We start from the raw sequence: 24679 nt of genomic DNA, 5'->3' as shown, positions 1-24679 counted from the left end.
CTTTTGCCTTTCCACACTTCCATCACTGCCTTTCCCCCTTTCTCCACTTTTCCCTCTTTCTTCCCCTGCTTTAGTTGTGTGAAAGGGGGCTTTATCATCAGGCCTGAATGGTGCAGGTCCACTGGAAGCTCAAACAATGGGCCCATCATCAGAGGGAAGCAGAGCCTATAAAAGAGGAACAAAGACCTTCAGCTCAAGGGGCCCCACTCTGCACCTCTACAACAGCCTCCACTGGCCCAACAGACTGTGCATCTGTGTGGGTTCCTGCCTCTATAAGATGCCAGGTGCTGTCCCTTTGGGATTTCTGCATTATGGAACTGCACACTACAACAGTTTAGCTTACAGTTTTATTTTTTAAGCAAGCTAGGTTCTCCTGCTGGCATGAATTTATTATTGCCTAAGTCTATATTTCTGCATGGCCTCTCACACCTTATGACCCCTTATGACCACTATTCTCATTCATGCACTTGTTTGTGTTGCCGAGTCAACCAGGGGATAGGTTACTGAGTACACGTTCTCCCGTATTAACATGACAGGACATGAAAATGTAATGATTATGCATGCTCACTTACCTGTTCTCCAGGGAGAAGGAGACTCTTTAAAGAGAAACATGTTTACACAGAGTAAGCCATTTATGAGGAGAGTGCAAGACAAGCCTTGTCTCTTGAGCAGGTTTGACAGCTAAAAAAAAAACGACTGGACACGATATTTCTATCACCTGTCACTCAAGTTGAAGAAGTATATAGTAAAATATGAATTTTTGGAAGAAAAGGTTGTTAGATGCCATTCAGTATTAATTAGATTGTTTGTTGTTTGTGGTATCTTTTTCAAATATAGCTGCCTTATTTTTCTTTATTTCTTCAACCAAGTTACTACTGGGGCATGCTAACACCACTAGTACAACAACATGAGCTTAAGAATAATTTTAAAAGTCCTGACCATAGCTAATTTGTTAGATCAAAACGTAAGTAGTACAAATAAAGTCCAAAATAACAAAGAATAAACAAGATCTTTGTCAGAAATCCAACCAGGTTGAGTTGCTCTGTGATTTTGAATTTCCCTTCTTTGTTTGTGTCAGTTTCAACTTTTGTTTTGTTATTCTTCTTTCTATTTAATTTTCTCCGCTACCTTTATCTTGTCTGCAGGATGCATCTCTCCACCTGCTACATCCTCATTAACGCAGCAGAACCCAGTCAAATAGTTAGCATAGCATATATTTGTTTCATGCTTCCTACTTTTTATCTTCTCTGATATGTTTCATCACTGCTCAGTTTCTCCAGGCACGATTATTACTTTGTTTTGGTTCCATGTTTAATAGTTCACTGGATTTAGTGAAATTCTTTAGATTGTTGGATCTTAATTGCATTTGTTTTTCAGAAATCAGCAATGTTGTAACAACTCACTAAAGGTATTTATTTATTAAAAGATAGCTTTTATTATGTATTTTACAAGAAACTTTCTCTACTGCTGCAACATTGTGCTCTAATTTTAAAAGTTCTAATGTTATTATGGTATTAGCTAAACTAATAATCTAGCATTTTAAAACAGCTCAACTAGCCTGAAAATGAGAACACTATAAAAGTAGCTAAAAGTATATCATTCAATTCACTTTATTTATAAAATGCCAAATTACAGCCTCTTTACAAACAGAGCCATTTTAAAAGCAGTTAAACAATGTAATTCCAGTCAAATTGAATTCTGATCAATTCAATTTATTCTAAAATAAAGACATAAAAGATGCTAACATGGTAAAAGTACATAAACTAGATAAAATATATAACAGTAAAAGTAGGTAAGCTTGCTAAAAGATATTAAGATAGTAAAACTTACAAAAATCTGCTACCACACTAAAATAGCTAGACTAGCTCAAAGGCACTGTGATGTCTGTCAAACTAACCAGAAGAAGTTAACAAAGTAAAAGTAGCTAAACTATATTAAATATACACCGTAAATGTAGCTAAACTTGGTAAAAGTGTCAAGTTCAGGTATAAAGTAGGATCTAAGAGCAGACCGGAATGTGGGATGATTCATTTTAAAACGATGAGCGAACTTAAGTTAGGTTTATACTTGACGCATTAAACAGGACACAATGGTCCTGGTTGTGCACCTGTTTTTTACTTTTGTACCTTGCTGCGGACTGTTCGCACCATGCTCCATTCAAAATGAACACAGCTGAAGATGCAAACATTTCACACACAAATAAATTACTTCCTCATGAACAGAAGGGAGAGAGTAACAGAAAAGAAAAACAGCAAACAAAAACAGGTAAGAGAAATGTGTTAGATTGTATTCATTAACAGTGTTCAACGTTTCTATAGCTGTTGTTAAGAGTCCAAAATTGTATCTAGGTACAGTTTTATATCCTTTACAAAAAGATCAAACGCATTTTCCTCTTCATTGTTTTACTCTTATGAATCTGAAACTTTGCAAGAAACACATTCACGCTGATAAGAAATGTTTAGGATAGTGCACACTGTCGTTTTAAGCACTTCTTCCCTCTTTTGCTACATTTTCACTGGTTATCTAGCAACATTGTTGCCGTGTAGATGTAGTTTTGGATATGGTTGCAATATCCATCCAACGAAAAGGTTGCAAACTGATTTTGATTTTATTGCAGTATATATACTGTACACCAACAACATAACTTTATACAGCATTATACAACAACCCCAGAATGGCAACCTGAATGCATGGTTCATTATATCTGCTGGCCAAATCTCACTCGACCTTGCTTTATAGCATTAAATTTGGAGGTCATGGCTGTTCAGGGACTTTTTCCAAGTTAAAATTTAAATTTTGCTCCAGTTTATTTTTCCCAGTTGAAATTTGAAAATTCAGACGATAATTCAGAGTCGGTAAAATATCCTAATATGGTAAAAGAACATTAATCATCTAGCTGCACATCTGTAGCATATTGTATTGGACACAGCTGTATTGAATTATAATTGTATAATATATTTTCAATGCAATGTGGTTATAAACTTTGAAGATACATAATTTAATTAGGAGTTTCCAAAATATTTCAGTGTAGTACATATCCATACACTTTATATAAAATAAATCTAATTTGTTACCGCCATAGCTGCAGAAGAATTATACTTTCAGTCCTGTTGACACTGTGCAACATTATTTAATATTTCAGGGGGAGTTAAGGTCAACATTTCTTTGTTGACCTTCATTGGCTGGGCCACATGCATAAATCTTAGCATTCATTAATGCCCATTATGCTCCCAAAGACCCCATATGACCTGAAATGAATTATAGAGTTCATCCCACTGTTTTATTTAAGGTCATATTTGAAAGGTGAATGTTTTACTCTGTAGATGATTTCTACAAAAGATATGATCAGTATGATTACTACTCATCAGTATGATTCAGGAGTAAAGCTGTGTATGAGAAATATTTTCTCATTAGCTTTCTATCATCATATAACTGTGTTTTTCCAACAATATCCTAATAAGAAAATTTGTGTAGAAACTTTTGAATTGTCAAGATCTCTGTGATTATGACTCGAAAATGTTTGGTATCAACAAAGTAATCATCGCATGCATTAAAATAAACTGCTTCCCCTTAAACTTCCTTTCTCATTATGTTTACCAAAGCCATAAATATTTTATCCAGTTTTGTAGTTTTACAGTTATAACTGCATCCACTTAAAGTTTGCCCACTGAAAGAAAAACTTTTGTTAACAGGTGAATTAGAATGTCTAAAAAAGACTTTTAAATACTTTGTGACCTTCTATTCATGTTCAAGCCAAAAAAATATATTTTTGGGACACACTAAAAAAAAACTCTTTGTGCAATTTTGTCATGCAAATGGGGAAAGCATTAATGTTGGACCAGCTTTAATGAAATAATCTCTTGTTTTCAACATTTGGTCCATTTAAGAGGTGGTGTAAACAGAATCAAACAAAACAAAAAGAAAACTGCTTGGCATAATTTTAACACCACATTTATGTAAAGATTAAAATGTTTTTTGGCATTTTGTTTCTAAAGAACGTTTGTGAGGTGATGATCAGTTATTATGGCAACATTTTAACCTTTTTTACAACTGTCTACCAAAACCAAGACATTTCTAAAGCTTTTGACGTACAGCAAACCACAATCAGATACTTTTAGGAAAATATTCTGTGGAATGATGAGACAAAAGGGGAACTTTTAAACTAAGAGCATTTAAATAAAAGAACATCATACCGACAGTTAAACATGATGGTGGTAGTGTTCAAATCTGGGACCGGGATCCAAACCACAGCAGTAGCATGTGACTAAATTAGGAAGAAAAGTGGGCCAAATCTTCCCCTAAATAATAGAACCCATTGCTAGTTACAACAGTATTTAAAAAACACATTTTACTTCTACAAATAAGTGTGGCTGGAACAGAGTTTTTTTGGACATTGCATAAAGTTCTGTATGATGAGCATCACAACTCAAACGCATCAAATGTACTACTTAAATGCTCTGATGCTATAAAATTTACTTGAATGCGACTAAATGTAGAAGAAATGACCTGATAATAATGTCAGTTAATCATGCTATTTATGCAGATACTTTGTCCTCATAAGTCAAGATTTACACACCTCTATATCAGACATGGCCTTGTCCTTACTTAATTAATTAAAAAAAATAAGTCAACCTGAAGGGGGAACCCATACTCATGGTGCTTGTAAAACATATTAATTTAGGACATGTATTTACAACTTAGACAAAGCCCAAACCCAATATTATTCATGAAATGCTGGTATTTTTCAACAATTCACTTTTTGTCTTGTACAATTTGTCATGGCCTGAAAAAAATCCTCACCAAGACATACATTTAAAGAAAATAATCCATATAATTTATTTACTAAATTAAGTAAACATGATAGAGTGTTTCTTTGGTTGTCTGGGTGTCCCAGCAGAAACCAGGGTTGAAGAGAGCTGTCTGTGGCAGTTTTCAAGCAGCTTTCGGATCCTGGGAGGACTGGCCAGGTTCTTCCAGTCAGGTTGATTTCCACAGCTGATCAGGACCTGCAAAGACACAGGCAATAAAAGAGCCCCGCCAAAAACAGTTCGTCGTATGAGCATGTGTATTTGGCTCTCATAAATATCAGTTTCTCATTTTTGTGCTTGTTGTCATAATTTTGCAGTGGTTGTGCAATGTGGCTGCCACTGACCTACATCCAAGGGTGTATTCATTTCTGAAATTAGAGAAAATGCTGTTAAAATATTATGCCACTCATATAGCAGCAAGGTCTGACCTCCGACTCTGGTCCATTTGAAATCATTATCTTCTTAAGTGCCCCTCCTAATCCGTGCTCTGATACTCCTGGCATAACATCTGGATTGTCTGTATGCAGCCTCTCCTGGACTCTTTGGTGTCCTGATTCATGTGGATGCTTTCTGGGATAAAGTGATTTAATTTGGATTTTATCAATGCGCTTGAGTGAGCATTAATGCATAAATCTTAAGGAGATATAAGAAGTTCAGTCCACACTCCTGCCCTAAATTGTTCATAAGATAATTTTTTGCCTCTACTATGTGTAAAATATGTAATATGGATTTATCAGAATTTTTTAATAACTTTGCACAAATCAGCTGTTCCTTTTTAGTTGAAAATCCATTGGAGTGATTTGACTGATTGAAATGATTTTGGCAAAAATTGGGCTAAGTTTGGTCCACTTTTGTAGAGGTCTAAATTAAGTTTTTGATGTCTAATAGTAGCAACAATCATTTCATGCAAGTTTCAAGTTTCCTAAATTCTTTTCACAGTGAGGTATCTAACTGCCTTGGTACAGTTGGTCACCAAAGTTATGAATCTACAAGTAGTTATGTGTGTCAGTTTTATAACATTTGTTGATACCACTGGTAAATATCTGTAAAAAGAAATGAAGTAAATTAATATTTAATTGCTATACCATATTAAAAAGAAATTGGGAAGTCCATCCTTTAAGTACATTTATTTAGTGGGGAAAATCCCATGTTAGTAAATAGTTGGTTTTTGTATAATTACTGGTACCACACCTATTTGTGCCACTAACAATTACTTTAAATATATACTTTGATTTTAGAGGTTTATTAATACTTAACTATGGCTTCCTGTTTCCCTGGGGAATAAATATGACAGGCTATCAAAGCCCGTTTATCATGCCATGTTTCAAAATAAAGAAAACAAAAGAATATGCCATTCAAATAGGGTAGAAATGAGATGATTTTTATAAGTCAGGATAGTGTTACAAGAATCTGTATCCTGGGGCTCACCAAGTTATTTTTGGCTGTATCTCTACCAGGGGTGGCAATTATTGTGGAGGGTGCTGTAGATGAAAATTATTACCTACGCTGAAAAATGCAGGAAAAGTTTGAATTAAACTCTGTCTTTATGATGTCCAGGCGGCATCTTGATGTCTGCTCAGTGTCACCGAAGTGTGTTTTTCTACAAATTGATGTCAGCCTCACTTTGTAGTCCATGAGCTGACCTGTTTGGAAGCTCTGGATGGAAATTATGATTAATGATGTATTTTTTCAGAAACAGACTCAACTCTGTGTCAAATGTTATCCACTAGGCACCTTGCTTTTGGTGCACAGGCTGCACAGCTCAATGTTCAAATGACACTTAAATTAAAATACCATGCTGTTCCTGCCAGTGCAGTAAACATTCATCAATACCTCTTAATTTACAGTTTTAGACCAAATGTTTTTTCTCATAATATATCATAACCTTAATATGAACTTAAAAAATAGTGAAAGTAGTTCTTCCAGGGGTATGCAAGTCCAGTCCTCAAGAGCAGCTATCCTGGAACTTTTAGATGCATATCTTCTCCAACTCACCTCAGCCAAATGGCTGTATTCCATCATTAGCAGGTCTTTGGAACTGCAGGGTACTGGCAACGAGCCATTCATTTGATTCATGTATGTTTGAGAAGCTATGCATCTGATAAGTCCTTTCGGCTACTCCCTTATGCAGGGGTCACCGCAGCAATTTAGTACAACTTGCACACAGCTACACCACAAAGGGACTAGGAGAAGGGATGCATCTAAAGTTGCAGGATTGTAGCTTTCCAGGACTCTACTGGACCCCTGTTACACATACAGTTACACACATAAAATCGATTACAAGCAGTTGCCTTCAGGAGTCACTTTATTATTCTTCTGTTTTGGAAAAATCCTAGGTTTTATAATGTAAATAGTAATATTTAGACAAACATGTCAGAAGGTAAGAGGATAAGAAAGTGATTACAGCTTCCAAAATAGCAACTTCCCCACAAATCTACCACTCAAAAATAGTAAATCAGGCTCTTTTTTATCTTGTATATCCCCCAAGTCAGGGCTGCAGGACCCTGCTTTAGTTCCTAACTCATATCTCTGTGATGGACACAGAGAAGCAGTCAGATTTATCCATTTCTGGTTGATTGCAGTGATTAGACTTTTTATACCTTGAAAGAAAAAGAAATGTTTTGGCCAAATTAACTTCATACACTCTAAGATATTATCAGTAAGGCTCTCCAGAGACATACTTGCAAATAACTAAAGTTATTACGGTGAAAATGAACTTGCAAGGCTACATAAATATTTTGCCAGGTGTTGGAGGAGTAATGAAAACACGGAAACTGTCAGTGAATGATTAGTTATCGCGAGTCACCAGATGTTGACTGTTAGGACAAATGCACTTTTGGCCGCACTTTTTAACCTTTTCTAATTTCTCATCTGTCTTTTGAAACATCAAATAACTAGTTATAGTCCATATATTTCAGTCCACAACCAAAAAAGAAAAGATTTTAGAAAGGATTACTCTTAAAGTCCGGGTGAAAGCTCCTTGAACGAATTTCAGATATTCATTTTAAAGTTGGACTTAAACGAGAAACGTTTCTCTGGTTCTGTGATGATATAAAAGTGCTACAGGAATTTTCTGTTTCACTGCAGCGTGACTTCCAGTTAGCAGTGATTGTGCAAGAGCTCTGCCTGGACAGGTGAACCATGTAACCATGTTCCAACTTGTTTTCATTCTGTTGAGCAAGTACTGCCCTGGGCTCCTGTCCACAGACACGCACACATTTTCACTCATCCTCTCCAGACTGGAACCATCTGACAAATAAACGTTTCATACATCATTCATTCGAAAATAATCCTTCTACGTCATCTGCTTGTGTAATATTCATTTTAATGCAAGGGTCCACGTTCTGCTGCAGGCGCTTACACGTTAATAACTATGACCCCAAACATTGTTTCACAACGCGCAAGTGCTAAGCTCCGTAGCTGTCAGGAGGTCTTAATATACTTGAAAACCGAAGGACACCATACGTTAAAAAACAGACTGTGTTATTCAAAACAAATTTTGAAACATTAATATTTACTGTCAATTTTACTGATACTGAAAAAGTCAACTAACAAAATTAATCCGTAAACACTGAAGAAAATACCTTTTAAAATGTTTTGTAAAAAATGGAATGAAGGACATGTCATTTCTGGTGAGGAATAAATTATGGCAACCCCACAGTTATTCCAAATTAATTGGCTTAAATCACATCTAGGCGTACTACATCAGTTGGACATGATTTGAACATCATTACTTAGCATTTCGTAGGTTTGTCCTGTTTAAACCTCAGACATGTAGCTTGGTGTGCTCTTGACTGGTAAAGTTAGTGTGAATACCATGGTGAGATGAAAATAGCTGTCTGAGGCCTTGACAAAGACGATTATAGCAGCTTATGAGTCTGATAAGGGATTTAAAGAGAATTTGATACAAGCCATTTCACTATACGGACAATAGTCTACCAGGGGAGGACATTTGAAAACAACAGCCAGCTTGCTCATATCTGGCTCTCCAAGTAGATTTACACTGAAAGCAGACTGATGGTAAAAGAAGTCCCCCAAAACTCTGGGTTGGGGGATGCTTTGCTGCAGCAGGACCTGGCAAGCTCATCATCATCAGCAGTCCACCATGAATTCCTCGACATATCAGTAGGCGCTTGAAGAAAACTGGACACCATCTGTAAAAAAATAAACTGGACAAGAACTGGACCCTGCAACATGGCAGTGACCCAAAACATACCAGTAAATCCACCAAGGACTGGCTCAGGATTACAAAATGGAAAATCTTGAGCTGAATGAAAGCCTAGATCTTTATTCTTTTGAGATAATTTGAGTTGACTTCAAGAATCAAGAATCTTTATTGTCATTATGGACCCATTATGAAATTTCTTGTCGAGACACTTTGCCCAGAATGCACATAGATAAAGAAACACACAAATAAAAATTATAAGGCACATCAGGAGGAGAATTGGAGCAATTATAGCAGCTGAAAACATCTCTAAAGACAAGTATGAAATATGTACATATGGATGTAGCATGACGTATTTACATAAAGTGCGGCTCGTAAAAGAGCAGCCTATGAATGGACATAGGTCATGAAATGGACTATTGAGTGTCTACAGGGGGGCGATTGCCTTCACAGACTTGAAACAAAGTGTACATACAGAAACTCCTCAAACATCTAAAAGTTGAAAGAGTGGGGCAGGTTTTCAGAGACTGGTAGATGGCTACACGAAACAGCTCACTGAAGTTGTTTCAACCAATAAGTTCAGCTATTCGGGGTTGGGTGTCCATGATCTTTCTCCAGCTAGAAAACACTTTTTGTTGATATCTTTTAATGAAACAAACAAATTTGTGTGACCAATCTGTAGTTAAATGATTTTCTTTTCCAGACATAAAAAAATAGATTAGACATTGCTAATTGAAAAAGTTCTAATAATGAAGAGCTGAATATTCAATGGAGTCTCCTAATTACTTCACAGGCTGGTGTGTTTCAAATAAAACAGAGTCTAATTTCTATAAATTACCATTCCATGGTCTGTATTATAAAACTACTCTCAAACTACATGGTGTAGTTGTGGAAAGCAGAATTAGCAGTGTGATAAAAAACCGAGTTGTGTCTGGAAGTCATCAGTGTCAGAGCAGACTTCAGGGCCCATACTGGTACCTCAGCGTCGCAGCAGGCGTGAGGTTGCTTTCTGGGTCAATTCAGGGAAAGGGAGCTAGCACGACAGTCTTTTAGTTAAATCACATTGAGAAAAAATAAGTAAAATCTGCAAATCCAGATTGTTTTGTAATTTGACAATTTCTGTCCAAGTCAGTTTATTTATACTAACAAGCTAAAGCAACACCAAATGTAATATTAAGGCACTTTAAAGGACAGATAGGTCCAGCTCTAAGTTTAAATCCATACTGTCTGGAAAACCTCCAAAGTGGGGAATACGGAAAGCATCCTCATGAGATGCCAGATCTACTTGAGCTGATTCCTTTCCATGCTGAAGAGTAGCAGCAGCAGCAGAAGCTCTACTCCAACATGCCCTGGATGATGAAGCTCTTCAGCCTATCTCCAGCTCCTTAGGATTGGGCCCAGAAGCTCATTTCAGTCACTTGTTTGGGATCCCATTCTCTCGGCCATTGTCCATATCTCATAACCATAGATGAGGCTATTGTCCTGGCCGGTGAACAGTGTTCCATATCTCTGCACTTGGGAATTTGCTGAGGGGGTCATGGAAGTTTGATTGTTCAGTCCATATAGGTTTTGTGGATCTGGAGAAGGTCCCTAGAGGTATTTTATGGGGGCATTTTCGGCACAAAGTCACACTTGTTCCCCCTGTGGTTTAGACTTGTGGACCGCTGCCAATTGTACACGATCCCATTAGTGAGGTTCATAGAGAGGATCTCAAGGTGTCATCATAGGTTTTTACACATGGAGTGGTCCTGTCAGTGTTTAAAAGTCAGTATGAAGCAGCTGGGATGACAGTCAGTTCCTCTAAATCTGAGGGCGTGGTTCTCAACCAGGAAAGGGTGGATTGCTCCATTTGGATTAGGGAGCAGTCTGCCTCAAGCAGAGGAGTTTAAGTATTTTGGTGTTTTGTTCATGAGTGATTTTGAGGATGGAGCAGGAGATGAATAGACATATTGGAGCATTGTCTGCTCCATTATGTTGTGGTGAAGATCCATCCATCCTTCTAGTATTTTTGTGCCCAACCCATTATTTACCAGATCATGCTTATAGCCATGTAATTATCAGTCCACCAGTCTTGAATCAGTCAATTCATTGATCTTTCCATTTCCTCCTGGGATGTCCCTGTGGGTTTAGGGTCACAGCTGAAATATAGTCATACCACCAAGTCCTTGGTCTTCCCTGGGCTCTCCTTTCATGTGTACATAGACTTCCAATGGAGATGTCCAGAAGGTATCCTAATTAAGTGTCTGAACCACCTCAGCTAATTCCTTCTGATGCAGATGATCAGAGGCTCTATTCCAAGCTTGGATGACAGAGCTCCTCATCTTATCCGTAGAGCTCCATCCCTCTACTCGGGAAGCTCAATTCTGCTGTTCATTTCCAGGATTTTGTTCTCTCAGTCCTGGGCCTGCATTTGTTGACTGTAAATTAGGGTTGGAATGTAGATGGAGTGGTAAATCAGAAAACTGCTTCATTTTCACCAACGCAATCCCCTCATTACTACAGACGAAGGTCCAATCTGTGGATCAATCTCTCAGTTCATCCCCCCATCAATCAAGGAGATACCTAAACTTCTTTGTTTAGGTATTATAATTATTCTTGTATTAGTATGTCTGATCATGTTTGTGTTTTTCATTGTTGCAGGGAGTAGCTTCCTCTGAAAGTAAAGGTTTGCATAAATGAATGTCTTCTCCTGGGTTTTTTAATCCGTTAGTGTTATGCCATCACATAGAAGATACAGGTTGTTCTTGTTTCTCTTTGGGAATGTGAGTGATTATACAGCCAAAAAAATAAATAAATCCACCCACATCTGGGCAACATCTTGGCACGGTAAGCAGTATTTATATAATCTCATTCCTGGTTTGTTGCAAAATATTGAAGTTGAATAGGTCTTTCTCTGAATGTTTCTGCAGGAAATAATCATTGTTTGTTAAAGTTTTGCATTTTGACATTTTTAAAAATATTATTTTATTGATAACAGTCAATAAACATTTATATTCTCTCAGGATCGCACTATTCTTTTTGAACGTGTTATCCCTGAAGTTTGCCTCAATCCTTATCAAGAGTAGGGTGGAGGAAAATTTGGCAGAAGCAAATGACACCATAGAGGTGAAGGAGTAGCAACAACACCTGCATGGCAACAAAGGTTAGATTTTATGAATGCTGGGATTTGGTGTTGGAGGAGGTGCTCCACCAACATAAAACAGTCCCATGCACCAGCGGAGTTTCCCTGGCTCAACTGGATGTGGTGGGATGGCACAAATAACATAGAAGGAGCTGTGGGACATGGAAACAAACAAAGTTGTATCTTTAGAGCCGTATGTGATTTATGATTCTCTCTAACAAACCTCAACCATGACACCATAAACATTAACTGGAACTACGCACTAACAAAATGAGGCTCAGCTCTATAACAGTAAAAGCACCACCCCTTTCAGATTTAGTCTGCTGATTCCAGTCAGTGCTTCCATAAGATTTGGTTTGATTATTAGACACAACTGAACATGTTTAGGAAAGGAAAAAAAAGCTTTGGTTTAAAATAAAATTGATATGATACTCCTATTTTCATTGTGTTATGTTGTCCTGTTGAGTTTGACCCAAAAGCGTGCTGGAGGTAGGTAGGCAGAATCATAGTAAAGGATATTTATTACCTATGCTAAGGAGGTTATGTTTTTTACTGTTGTCTGTGGGTCTATCTGTTCGCAAAATATCTCAAAAAGTTAAGAACGAATTTGGATGAAAGTTTCAAACAATCAGGACAAAGTAAAACAGATCATTAGATTTTGGTAGTGATGCGGAGCACCATCTGGATCCAGGATTTTTTTGAAGGAATCTTTATCATTGCCAGACCGTGATGCGACAACTTAGAATTCCCACACGGTTCCTCACCCTGTCAGCAGCTAGTGGCCTTGGCAGAGGTCTGCACTCTCTGAGTTTTTTATTTAGTTTAGTGATGGACCAGACGATATGGACACTTCAGAGCCTGCTTTGCCAAAGCATACCCAAGGTGATATGGAGCAAGGAGCTACTAAAAAAGGTTTCTGGGGCATGACATATCGATGCTTCAACAAACTTCAAGGCTTTTTAAAAGGGAGGAGAAATTATTTGTGAGAAGAGAAAAGTATGCAAAGACGTTGACTGAAGCTACAAACTGAAAAGAAAGAATAAACGTCTTTCTCACTGGAATATGAATGCAGTTTTTGCCTTATTGTTGCCATGAGAGACAAATTATGGATGCCATGTAAACAGCAGATACCATGCTAATGGACGTTTTGTGGCCTTGAATCTCACTGTGGCCAATAACATAAATAATCCCACCTGTGTGGCAAAAGATGTCTCTCCTCCAGCTCCTGCACCTCACCATGTTCTCTTTCAAGGCTGGACACTATTTGTACAAAGTCCTTTAGGTCAGACTTGGTGATCACTCCACAGAGGGCCAGCCTAAGTTTATCAGGTCAGGCTTGGTCTGCAGCAACTATCAGTGAAAAGGGAGGTTGTTGTGACAATATGTGCCATCATCACAATCCAGAAGAAGGAAGGTCTCTCTCTTAGAGATGACAAGAATGGAAAGCAAACAGGTCTAACACAAATGGCATTTCTCCAAGGAATCCTGTGGGATCAACAGTTCAGGAAGTCCCTCCGATTGCTCATTCTTCTTAGCGTCTTGAGCTCTCACTACTGACTTGTCTCCTGCTTGTTAGCAGCCATAATTATTCTTTTTCCCTAGAAATTTTATCACATCTGGAAGAGCAAATTAATTGAGAATCTGATACAAGGCAGACATGAGTCATTTAGGAGTTTTGAGATCTACAGGTCCTTCTCAAAATATTAGCATATTGTGATAAAGTTCATTATTTTCCATAATGTAATGATGAAAATTTAACATTCATATATTTTAGATTCATTGCACACTAACTGAAATATTTCAGGTCTTTTATTGTCTTAATACGGATGATTTTGGCATACAGCTCATGAAAACCCAAAATTCCTATCTCACAAAATTAGCATATCATTAAAAGGGTCTCTAAACGAGCTATGAACCTAATCATCTGAATCAACGAGTTAACTCTAAACACCTGCAAAAGATTCCTGAGGCCTTTAAAACTCCCAGCCAGGTTCATCACTCAAAACCCCAATCATGGGTAAGACTGCCGACCTGACTGCTGTCCAGAAGGCCACTATTGACACCCTCACGCAAGAGGGTAAGACACAGAAAGAAATTTCTGAACGAATAGGCTGTTCCCAGAGTGCTGTATCAAAGCACCTCAGTGGGAAGTCTGTGGGAAGGAAAAAGTGTGGCAGAAAATGCTGCACAACGAGAAGAGGTGACCGGACCCTGAGGAAGGTTGTGGAGAAGGGCCGATTCCAGACCTTGTGGGACCTGCGGAAGCAGTGGACTGAGTCTGGAGTAGAAACATCCAGAGCCACCGTGCACAGGAGTGTGCAGGAAATGGGCTACAGGTGCCGCATTCCCCAGGTCAAGCCACTTTTGAACCAGAAACAGCAGCAGAAGCGCCTGACCTGGGCTACAGAGAAGCAGCACTGGACTGTTGCTCAATGGTCCAAAGTACTTTTTCGGATGAAAGCAAATTCTGCATGTCATTCGGAAATCAAGGTGCCAGAGTCTGGAGGAAGACTGGGGAGAAGGAAATGCCAAAATGCCAGAAGTCCAGTGTCAAATACCCACAGTCAGGGATGGTCTGGGGTGCCGTGTCAGCTGCTGGTGTTGGTCCACTGTGTTTTATCAAGGGCAGGGTCAATGCAGCTAGCTATCAGGAGATTTTGGAGCACTTCATGCTTCCATCTGCTGAAAAGCTTTATGGAGATGAAGATTTCATTTTTCAGCACGACCTGGCACCTGCTCACAGTGCCAAAACCACTGGTAAATGGTTTACTGACCATGGTATCACTGTGCTCAATTGGCCTGCCTACTCTCCTGACCTGAACCCCATAGAGAATCTGTGGGATATTGTGAAGAGAACGTTGAGAGACTCAAGACCCAACACTCTGGATGAGTTAAAGGCCGCTATCGAAGCATCCTGGGCCTCCATAAGACCTCAGCAGTGCCACAGGCTGATTGCCTCCATGCCACGCCGCATTGAAGCAGTCATTTCTGCCAAAGGATTCCCGACCAAGTATTGAGTGCATAACTGTACATGATTATTTGAAGGTTGACGTTTTTTGTATTAAAAACACTTTTCTTTTATTGGTCGGATGAAATATGCTAATTTTGTGAGATAGGAATTTTGGGTTTTCATGAGCTGTATGCCACAATCATCCGTATTAAGACAATAAAAGGCCTGAAATATTTCAGTTAGTGTGCAATGAATCTAAAATATATGAATGTTAAATTTTCATCATTACATTAGGAAAAATAATGAACTTTATCACAATATGCTAATATTTTGAGAAGGACCTGTAAATACACCTTATCTTTGTTTATAAAATAGAAGAGAGGTTTTCACCACACAGATCAGGGAAAAATCCTCTAAAGTCTTTCATTGCTTAAAATAGAAACACATTCATAAATGAAAATGTTCATATCAAAGGATACTGATTGCAGCCACATATAGCAAGCAGTCATGACTGTTTAAGACATGTCAGTAGGTGTGTGATTTTCTTAAAAGAAGAAATTTTATTAAACTGTTAACCAGTTCATTCAAATCTACAGCTCACTACACATGATTACGTACCAAAATAAACCACTTTACTGCACCATTCCTAAAGTAGCTAGGAAGATCAAACCAACATTACCACAACTAGGAATAAGGTGGAACAAAAAACAGAATAGCAAAAATGTGAAATATTCTGCACAATATGCACATTTACTTATAAAACTACTGCTAACCGCTGGGTTCTGATATTTTTGGCTTAAGTCTATGAATAAAATATAAATATATGGTAGAGATTACATTAAAAGTGTAATAATAGATGCTGTTAGATTAGGTTTTACATTTGTTTTACTGTTTTGTGTTAATACAGTGAAAGCATTTTTATACTCAAGGTTAGCGCACCATAAGAATCTAATACTGGCCGGTGCCTATTTTCCAAAGGGAGTAACTGTGTCAGACGTGTTGCACCAGTCTAGCAAATGACCACCTTGTTAACATGCAATAATTCTCAGGTCTAAACATAATATGGCCAGTCTTTTCTGTGATAAAAAGGCTGATCTATGATTTATCTAAACTGCACAACTGATAGTTCTTCATAAAATTAGTGCAGTGCTCGATAATGCAATCCTGAATAGAAAAAGTCTTCAACTCGGGCATAGCTTTTTAACCCCGATGAATGAAGTAAACTAACTCCCTTTTGTATCATTTTTTATAGCAGACAAATTATGCAGAGTGATATTTCCTATGAGTAAGATTAAAGAAGGAGGAATAAATGTCTGCATTGATTTTATAGGTTGATATTTTAAATATGAGCCTTCTGGTTCCTTGTTGCAGACTCCAGTTTTACCATCTGAAATATAACACATGAGCCACAGTGTTGCATGTGGGCCATAAAGTGGGAGCCATTCTTTCTCTGTTTTTTACTGAACCTCGGAGATATAACGGCAGGGGCTTGATCAGGCGCAGGTGTTGCTTGTTAAAGGCTGGACCTCTGCTGACTCCCAACCAGGCGTCATGCTGTGTTCACGTCATGTTTAGTTTACCGTAAATGTGAGTTGCCAGCTGAGGAATAAAACTCATAACAAGGTTACGCAATGGTCTGTAAATATTAAAAAACGCTATACAGATGTTGCCAGTCTGAACTCAGACAGATAGCTCAAACTACCCAAAATGTGAAGCTGATTGGCCAGTCTTACTAAATGGTAAAATATTTGTAGCGTTTAAAATATTTGCTTCGTAGCTTTATTTAGAGTTTGTCAGTTTACATCTCATCCATCATCATGGCAGTTAATGCCTTGCAACATGCTGATTTAATGTGGCGCTCACAACTCTTTTGTGTTCCCAAACAGACATTTGGCTTCAGCCTTCAAAGATTATTTATAGTGCAGAATAAAACAAAGCTCCATGGTGAAAACCAACACACAGCAGCTGCTGAAACATAATGACAACCTATAAACAAATTTGTTTGTGAGACTCTAAATGTTTTCCTGAAGTTATCATCGTTACGACTCCGTTTCATGTCATAATAGAAAAAAATGATACAGGATGTTTTTCTTATTTGGATAGAGTGTACGCTCACCAAGGTGATTTTGGGGAAAAATATGCCCATAGCAAGTCAGTCAGGATACTTAGCAACATCTGATGGAGCCATTTGATTGAAGTAGATTTTGACAGAACCTCACAAGAAAGCACAAATATTACTGTGAAGGTTCAGTGGCTTTTAACCTTCAATATGATCCTCTTATTGAAAGAAAACTGTCAAACAATGTGTCATTAAACCAACATCAACTGCAAGATTTTATTCAATTTCTTCTTCATGTGGAGATTAGTGGATATTTTTGAACTCAGACTGCTGTCACACTGTTTCTTTGCAGTAGGCAATAGACTTTATTTCATTGCTGAAGCTACATGTAGACCTTATTTCAAATACATAGCTGAGATTTCAACCAATATGATTTGCGAAGGTTTAGAGCAAAACATCCTTGTCAAAAAAATGGTTCAGACTTTTGATTAAAAATTATTAAGGTCCACAAAACAGTTTGTAAATCATGCAAAAATGCCAGAAACCATAACCCAAAAGTCAAAGAGAGCTTCACTAGATTCAGTCTTTTTTTAATTGTTAAAATGCACCAGTAATAAAGTGGTGGGAAAAATGAAATGAATGTGAAATGAGGCTTGTACCCACATGGGCTGAAAGGGCACTCAGCGAGAAAGGAACCTCTATTTCGAAAGCAACAGTTTCCAAATACACACAGGGACATAGACCTTAATGTTTGCAGACCTGAGGTCTGATGAAAGTGTTTGGTCTTGATGACCATCGTTACATTTAGAGGAGAAAGGGTGAAACCTGCAAGCCTGAGAACACCATCACAATTATAAAGTATGGGGGAAGCAGATCATGCTGTGTGGGTATTTTCCTGCTACAGAGACTGATGTGCTTTTACAAAATAGATGGCATCATGAGGAAAGTACATTATGTGGAAATACTGAAGCTGCATTTCAAACATCAGCCAGAAAGTAAAAGTTTGGGCACCATTGGGCTCTTCAAATGGCCAATTACCCTAACCTGCCCATTCTTAGAGCTGAAAAAAAAATCTTTATAATATCAGTAGAAAAATATATAGCACACACCTACTTTCACTGAGCTTGTGAAGTGGTTATCTAGCAACAGCCTGACATTATTTTCCATCTCTTTTCAGTCAAATCTTATTGATAAGGCACAGGTGTCAAACTCCAGTCCAGTCTTCGAGCGCTGGTGTCCAACTTTCAAATGTGCCTCTTCTTCAAGACACCTAAATCAAATAATTAGGTCATTCACATGACTCTGTAGAACGTGAGTGCATGATGACGAGGTAACTCAATCATTGGACCAAGGATGATAGGAGTTGGACCCCCTTGTACTAAGGAATCATTCACGAATCTTTGGGTTTGTGCGTCGTTTTTTTCTTTTCTTTATATAGTAAAAATAGGAAACAGAACATTTCACGGACAGGAACAGACCAATGGTAGCAACTTCAAACATTCAAAATGACAGCCGAATTGAAAATGCCTTGGTCTTATTACAAAAGCGCTAAGTTGCAGTAATACTGTGTATGAGCGTATTGTATTTTGAGGGTGTGCTCAAGCAGGTACCCACATGTATTTCCACATTAAAAATGAGTCACTTGGATGGAAAATAAAGAAATAAATAAAGTGGAAGAGAATTAAAAAGCTATTAAATAAAAGATAATTAACTAATGACAGGTTCGTGATAAAACTGGTACAGATTATAAATTATGGCCAAATACTCTTTTGTTATGCTATTCAGATACCGCTTGTGGTGGAGTAAATATAAAAACTTTTCATATTTACAATTTATAATTATCAAAACCAACGAAGCCATGTGAAAAAAAATGCCAAGTTCATTACCTCATGAATTAACTGTGATTCAAATCACTTAAAACAAACGTGTCTGACGACATGAAGTAGGCCAAAAGGCATCGTAGCAACACACCATGCCCCCGATAAGAAGAAGTTGAAGAGCCGAGGCATGGGTGGTTCTAGACAGTGGCCGACACGGGCCAGTGCCCCTGTAGAACTGGGCCTTGGTATTATGTCTTCAGTACAGGGCCCCCTGTACTGAAGACATAATACCAAATCAATTTCTTATGATGATATAAAACCATAACTGATTTCGTTTTTTACCTTTACGGTTTTTAGTTTAACAATGAATTAAAAATTAAGTTGATGCAGTTTTAGCTTCAGTCATATGGCGATAGAATCCCAGTTTTCATCTGTTAGATCAGGGGTCTCCGATCTGCAGCCCCAAAGCTGCAAGTGGCTCTTTAACTCACTTAATCGACGAAGCAATAAAATATTACCCAGTTTTTTTGTTTCATTCTTTTGCTCTGTGACCCATGAAATAAACTGGCCCTACCCTGCCCCCCCTGGTAAACTTGGTCTAGAACCACCACCAAGCAGAGGAGAAGCCAAGTCAGTGACATCTGTTAATCTAGAAAGGGTATTTCTAAGGCTTTGAAATCCCAGTGAACCACAATGAGAACCATTATGGAGAAAACATGGAACAGTGGTCAACCTTCCAGAAGTGTCTGGCCTACCAGAATTACTCTTGAAGCACATCAGCGACTCATGATTCAACAATAAGAAAAAGACTGTGCAGAAATGGCATTCATAGGAGAAGACAACTAGAGACCAAAAGAACCACAAAGGCCTGTCGTTCATTTGCTGAAAATTATTTTAAACCTCATGAGTTTTGGGGAAATATTCTGTGGACTGAGGAGAAAAAGGAGGAACTTTTGGAAGATGCTCATTCTGCTAAATGTGGTGTAAAACTAACAAGGCATTTTAGAAATAGAACAAAAATCTGAAATTTAAACATTATTATGCCAATGTGATGGTCTGGGGCAGCTTCGCGTGTTCAGGACGTGAACAACTGACCACCATTAATGGAACTACAAATTATGTTCTCTTCCTGAAATCCCTGAATGAGAATGCTAGGCCATCATTTTCAGACCTCAAGTTGAGGTCAAATTGGGTTATGCATCATTACAATGATCCAAAGCAAAACAGCAAGTCTACCTCTGTTAAAAAAACAAACAAAGGCTGTAAAGTGGCCTACTTAAAGTTCTGACTTAAATCTACTTGAGATACTGTGAAACGATTTTAAATGGGCTGTTCCTGCTTGAAAACCCTTGAATGTGGCTGAATGAAAACAACTGACCATAATTTTTCCAGAACATTCACATAGGACTTGTGTAGCTTTTTCACTTGATAAGTGCTTATCTTGTTTACTAAAATTCGTTGTCCTAATCTGAAACATTAAAGTTTGACAAAAAGGGAAAAACAAGCCAAATACTTTTTATGACTGGATATGGCATTTGGTTTTAATACATTTATTGCACTTGATTTTTAGAGCACAGCACTGTGCTTTAAAAAAAAAAAAAGCAGAGCCTGATCGAAACTTCAACGGCAAATACTGAGTCGTGAATGACTCGAATGAGAAATGGGGACAAAAAAATATTTTCCTTTTGATACCATTAGATATTCTTGTCAATTACATTTTCCAAAACAAGAAGCATCTTGTCTTTAGCTTACATTGCGGCTAGATGCTCAGAGTGTCTACACACACAAACACGCACACATGATCTATGGCTGTTTGCGTGTGCATGTGGGTCCCCAGCTGTTGATTGCTGAGCAGATGTAATCACCAGAAATGACGGATTACAGCTAAATCTAGAGGGCAAGAGGAAGGGGAAGGAGAGTGAGTGGGTGGTGATTAGGGAGCAGTGTGGAAACCCAAGTGAAAGTGATGTTTAAAATTAAAACAAGGGGTTAAAATGGTCAACAGGAAATACAGCCAGATTATGGAGAGACTGTAAGAAGCTCACTGTCAGAATGAAGATAGGATTTTGTAAATCACAAAAATCTATCTATCTATCTATCTATCTATCTATCTATCTATCTATCTATCTATCTATCTATCTATCTATCTATCTATCTATCTATCTATCTATCTATCTATCTATCTATCTATCTATCTATCTATCTATCTATCTATCTATCTATCTATCTATCTATCTATCTATCTATCTATCTATCTATCTATCTATCTATCTATCTATCTATCTATCTATCTATCTATCTATCTATCTATCTATCTATCTATCTATCTATCTATCTATCTATCTATCTATCTATCTATCTATCTATCTATCTATCTATCTATCTATCTATCTATCTATCTATCTATCTATCTATCTATCTATCTATCTATCTATCTATCTATCTATCTATCTGTCTCTGTCTGTCTATCTATCTGTCTGTCTGTCTGTCTGTCTGTCTGTCTGTCTGTCTGTCTGTCTATCTATCTATTTATAATTAGAATATGCATTTAAAAATAAAGATAAATAAATGTATTACCTAATAATAATACTTTTAACCTCATCCCTAAAAGCGGGAACTTGTTTGCAGCATCACATTTCTTCTTGCCCAGTGTTACAGTCAAATTGTCCTATTTAAAACAACTCAGGTCACAAGCAGGCAGCAAGCAGGCGTGCAGATGCTGCTGCAGACAGAAAATGTGGTCTGTTTGGTTCTGTTTTCCTCACTTGTCAACAGATTTGTCATCTGACGTGAGGAAGGCTGGAGAAAGCCCAAATTAATGTGCGCAAAAGCGAAGCCCTCTAGGAAGCTTAACGTTGCTCTAATTAAGATGCAGGTTGACATTTTCTCCCATGTGCAAGGAAAATCTGTTTCTAAACACCATAGTTTAGTGTGCCGCTGCATGAATTAGGAGGCTAACTTTCATTTTGCATAAAAACGGCACATCACAATGAGCCTACATTGGTCTTTCTTTAAGATTTTCCACATTCTCACACGACTTATGCTGTTTTTATGGCCTATCAAAAGGATCTACTGAAAGAAATTACCTCCCAGCCCTGCAGACGTGTCTCACCCTGCGAGCTGCTTTAGTCAGATCAGCAACTGTTGAATATATTGAAGTAAACACTAACACATCTAGCTGCTAAACTGCCGTGATAGCTTTCTGACGTCAAAGGTGGACCGTCACATCATCCTTCCTAATTCTGCGCGTGTCTTTGTTGCCACAGCTGACACTGGTTTTCTAAGGGTATTAAATGATGCCGTTTTAGATCCCAAAACGTCTCATCATCTTTCCTCGCATCAAGCCCTCTACTAGGGTTAGTTTCCGTATGCGGAGGAGGAAAGTTGACTCGTGGTGACCCGAAGCTGGAGAAATGTCAGATCAAATCCAGAATCTTGAGAAGATTTGACACGGTTCCTTTAGCATGAAGAACAAGACACAGATCTCTCCTATTAGGTGAACTGAAGCCACGGAGTTCAATTTTTCAAGGTTTCCTCAGCACTCAAAGAGTCAGAAAGAACAATCTTTGTTTTACTTCAACAATGCTGATTTGTGAAAAATCATGTCGCATCAAGACGCTTTTTTTCAGTTCTGGATAAGGAAAAGAAAATGAAACTGAATGCTTTATCATTTGATTTTCATAACACACACATAGATAGCAAAAATACACCTAATCCTGCTTTGAGGTGCTTTGTGAAAGGGAGCCTTAGATTTCTAATCCATTTTAGTTAGATTATTAACAGATTTATACTTAATTGTTATTAGTATATCATTTTCTCATAACCTTGAAAAAAATCTTATCCCAAAAAATAAATCAAAGCACTGATTGATTGAATAATTATACAATACTATAATTTTACATAGCATTTATAGCCACTACACTAGCTGTTAAAATAAGCTAGAAAAGCAGCAGTTTAAAACCTTTTAGAAGACATTGTTTTAAATTGTTGGGACTGTATTTGGTCTCTATTTTTTTTACTTTGCAACTCTTTAGGCAGATAAACATTGTCATTTGTTTTTATGTACAAGCTGGTTGCCATCTAATTTTAGGCTGCAGTGCTAATTTTTACTGCTAGAAGTAGTTAGAATAACAATGATTTAAAACATTCAAAAGCCATGGCTTTAAAAGTGGTGGGACCATTTTGCCATACAAAGTACAAGGAAGTCAAAGGTTGGTTATTTGGCCCCAATGACAAGAAATAGTTTTTGAAGAGTGTAGGTAAATCTTTTCCATCTAAGAGCCTTTCAGTGACAAGGATGCTGAAGGTAGCATGGATAACTGGATAACTGGATAAGGCAAGCTAACAAGAAGCATTTGAAGCTTTCTGGAAGCAACAACTTAAACTATGTTTAAAAGCTTGATCTGACCAAAAGAACAGTCGATTATAATGATCTCTACTAATGCTGCCTTGATGAGTGGTTAAATACTAGCCAGGATTTAGGCAGAAGTTTGTTGATGGTGATGAAAATATGTGGTAAAGGTGCAACTTGCAACGAGACATTTAACCAAATATTAGTGGAGGTATACATACATTAATCTGAGCTTGTATAATTTTTAACCCTAGGTGAAATTAGAGAAAAGTTACAGTAAATTCTAACTGGCAAAAACAATTTTGTTCCTACTGTCTCATCTTAGTCACACACTGAGCTTTGTCTTTTCTGCTCTCTGTTAATGGAATTAAACAAAAAACAGTTCCGTATATAAAGTTATTTTAGAGTTATTATTTGCTGTCTGTTTACTGCTGCTTGAAAAAATAATGTTTCAAATCAATCTGTAAAAGCTCAAAATCAGTTCACGCCCTATGATGAGTGGATGTAAGCTTCTGACTGCTGCTGAGACCCATTTGTAGCATACATAATTGTTATATGAGAAATAATTGTACTGGACATTATACAGTCCAGTTCAATATGCACTGAGTACTCTGAAAGATTGTTAAACAGTGTAATAAAAACTTAGTAAATTTAGAGATTTTGTCATATGTGGGGCAAAAATTATAATCAAACCATTCAGATAAGGGATTTATTTTACCAATTGAGCCTAAATAACCGGGTCATTTGGCTTGCTTTGGACGCTCAGTTTATTAACATGATATATGATGGTAAATGATTGATGAGGTAGTGTAAATGGATTTTGAGAGAGAAAGATAAATAAAAAATATAAACAAAGTTTTTAGCAAGATTGCTCTGCATGCAGTCATCATGACGAAACCACCTGAGCAAGCAAATAATTTGAACAATGACTTTGACTTATTATTTTGTAACTGTTAAAATGATTATTTTGCTTTTATTTCAATATTAGAGATGTTTGTATTACCATCAGTGAATTATGGAGCTTAAATGATTCACAAGTTAATGCAGTTTGTGCGTGCAGGACTTTTCAAATCTTTTTTAAAAGCAGGGCAGTTCAGACGAGCTATAAAGAGAACATTTAGTGTTCCAGTTCTAATCCAATATCTGAAGACGTCAACATACTCATCCCCCTGTGTGTTCAGCAAAATAATATAACTTTATGTGTAGTGCCGACATATAATGCCATCATCAGACATGAATCAATATAATCCTGCTGGGTTTAAGAATATTATTTGTCCACTACAGTAGGTAAGCTCATATTTTAAAGGGTTATGTAATATAAAATATTAAATGCAGTAACTTGTATTGTTCCATGGGCAGCTTTTCAACAGCCTAGTTATAGTCTGATTAATATTTCCTGACTGTT

This window comes from Girardinichthys multiradiatus, chromosome 13 (genome assembly GCF_021462225.1).
Source record: "Girardinichthys multiradiatus isolate DD_20200921_A chromosome 13, DD_fGirMul_XY1, whole genome shotgun sequence".
Taxonomy (NCBI): Eukaryota; Metazoa; Chordata; class Actinopteri; order Cyprinodontiformes; family Goodeidae; genus Girardinichthys; species Girardinichthys multiradiatus.
This window is presented reverse-complemented; position numbering follows the sequence as displayed.